At 36.4% G+C, this 2,386-nt stretch overlaps 1 pseudogene; it reads right to left on the reverse strand.

Moving 5' to 3' along the window:
- Positions 1 to 347: 347 nt before the first annotated feature.
- On the reverse strand, positions 348 to 1,510 carry LOC102022112 (annotated as a pseudogene).
- Positions 1,511 to 2,386: the final 876 nt, after the last annotated feature.

The raw sequence follows: 2,386 nt of genomic DNA on the forward strand, positions 1-2,386 counted from the left end.
ATTTTATTTTGTTTTTCTCCGGTACTGGGAACCGAACTCATGACCTTGCACTTGCCAGGCAGGTGCTTTGCCACTGAGCTAAATCCCCAGCCCCGGTGGGGTATTTTAGATAGAAGCCACAGTACCCTTCTTTATGAAAACAACTCAGGGAGACAGAGAAAGAGAGAGAGGGAGAGAGACAGGAACAAAGAGAAAGAGATAGACAGTGAGGGGGAGAGAGAGGAACAGAGAGAGAATATGTGTTGGTAACTTTTTTATTTATGTATTTATTTATTTTTATTTTCCTTAACTTTATTTTTATATTAAGTCAGTGTCTGTCATGCAGCCATCAAAAACCCAATAGTACACTACACAGGTTGATAGTCCAATTTTGACTCTAGCTTCTTAGAATCAGCCACTTTTCTGACTGCTTTCGTGAAGTCTTCTTGAACTACAAAATCATGATCAGCACGAATTGCAAACATACCTGCCTCAGTACAAACATTTCTCAGGTCTGCTCCATTAAAACCATCTGAAACTTTGACAGTTGCTCCATAATCTATTTTACCATGCTTTGTAATGAGACATGCATGGATTTTCAATATATCTAATCTTGCTTGTTCATTTGGTAAATCAATATGTATTTTTCTATCTAATCTTCCTGGACGCAGCAATGCAGGATCCAGCGTATCTGGTCTGTTTGTTGCCATAACCATTTTAACTCTATGCAGAGTATCAAATCCATCCATCTGATTCAGTAACTCCATTAAAGTTCTCTGAATCTCTGTCAGCTGAAGTGCCCTCAGAAAACTGACGACCACCAATAGCATCGATTTCATACATAAAAATGATGCATGGCTGAGGGTCTCTTGCATAATTAAACATTTGTCTAATCAAACAAGCACTTTAACCAACATACTTGTCTACAATAGAACTAGATACAACCTTGAAGAAGTTGCAGTCCAGCTGGTTAGCCACAGCTCATGCCAAGAGTGTTTTTCCTGTGCCTGGCGGTCCATATAACAAACAGCTTTTTGGAGGTATTATTCCCACATGCTGGAATAATTCTAGGTTGTGAGAGGTAATTCTATTACCTCTCTTAGTTCTCAAATCTGTTCTGACAGCCCTCCTATCTCAGAATAAGAAACATTCCCAGGGTCTTCACGAGACATGTTGTAAAGCAATGGATCCACCTCTCTTAGCAAATATCTCATGATAGTGTAGTCATATCCAAAGCAGCTCTTGTTCCTGGCTTCAGCTTACTTTTGTCAAGCTGTCAACGACAACCCACAACATATCTTGGTTCATTTGTAGCTTTAACAATGAATTTTTCTTCAGTTAATTGTTTAAGCACTTCACCCACAAACTGCCCAACACTTTGTAGGGCCTTCAAATCGTTTTCAGACTTTTCATACTGCTTGGGTAGTTCTTTTAATTGTTCCCTTAACTCCTTCAGACAGCCGTGAATCTTCTTGTGCTCCAGCAGTTTCTTGTGGTAGTCCTGGAGTGCCTCATCTCTAGGGTTCACCATGAGAAGCCGGTAACTTTTTTTTGTCCTACAGTTTATGCTTTTAAGTTTTGTGTCTAAGAAATATTTGATGACTCAAAGTTACAAAGATTTTCTTCTATGGTTTATGCTAGAAGATTTTTAGTTTTAGTTTTTACAAAATTCATAATTTGTTTTGAGTTAATATTTATATATGATACAAAGTAGGGTCAAAATTCATTTTTATACACATGGTAGACAACTTTTCAAGCCTTATTTAAAAGGTTAACGTTTTCCCAATGAATTACCTTTGCACTTTGTCAAAAATCAGTTTTACCTATATGTTTGGATCTATTTCCAGATTTTGTATTCTGTTCCTTTGCTCTACTTGTCTGTGCCACACTATACACTTCTTATACAATGTGACACTATCTTGATTGCTGTAGCATTATAATAAGTCTTGATCTTAGAGAATGTAAATCCCTTAACTTTATCTCTTTTTTTTTTTTTTTTTTTTTTTTTTTTTTTTTTTTTTTTTTCTCCGGTACCGGGAACCGAGCTCACGACCTTGCGCTTGCTAGGCAGGCGCTTTTGCCGCTGAGCTAAATCCCCAGCCCCTTTTATCTCTTTTTTCTTCAAATTTGGTTTGGATATGCTAGATCTTCTGCATTTCCATATGAATTTGAGAATCAGGTTGTAAATTTCTATGGAAAATTTACTTGGGTTTTGATTAGAAATACTTCCAATAAAGACCAATTTAGAGGGAATGGCATCTTAGCAATATTGAGTCTTTGAATCTACAAACATGATATACTTCCCATCTATTTACATCTTTCAGTAAATTTTGTAATTTTAAGCCTTCAGATCTTATGTCATATTTACCCTTGACATATTTAATATTATATGTAGAATTTTCTACAT

This window comes from Chinchilla lanigera, unplaced genomic scaffold (assembly GCF_000276665.1).
Source record: "Chinchilla lanigera isolate Chin_1 unplaced genomic scaffold, ChiLan1.0 scaffold00031, whole genome shotgun sequence".
In the NCBI taxonomy this organism is placed as follows: Eukaryota; Metazoa; Chordata; class Mammalia; order Rodentia; family Chinchillidae; genus Chinchilla; species Chinchilla lanigera.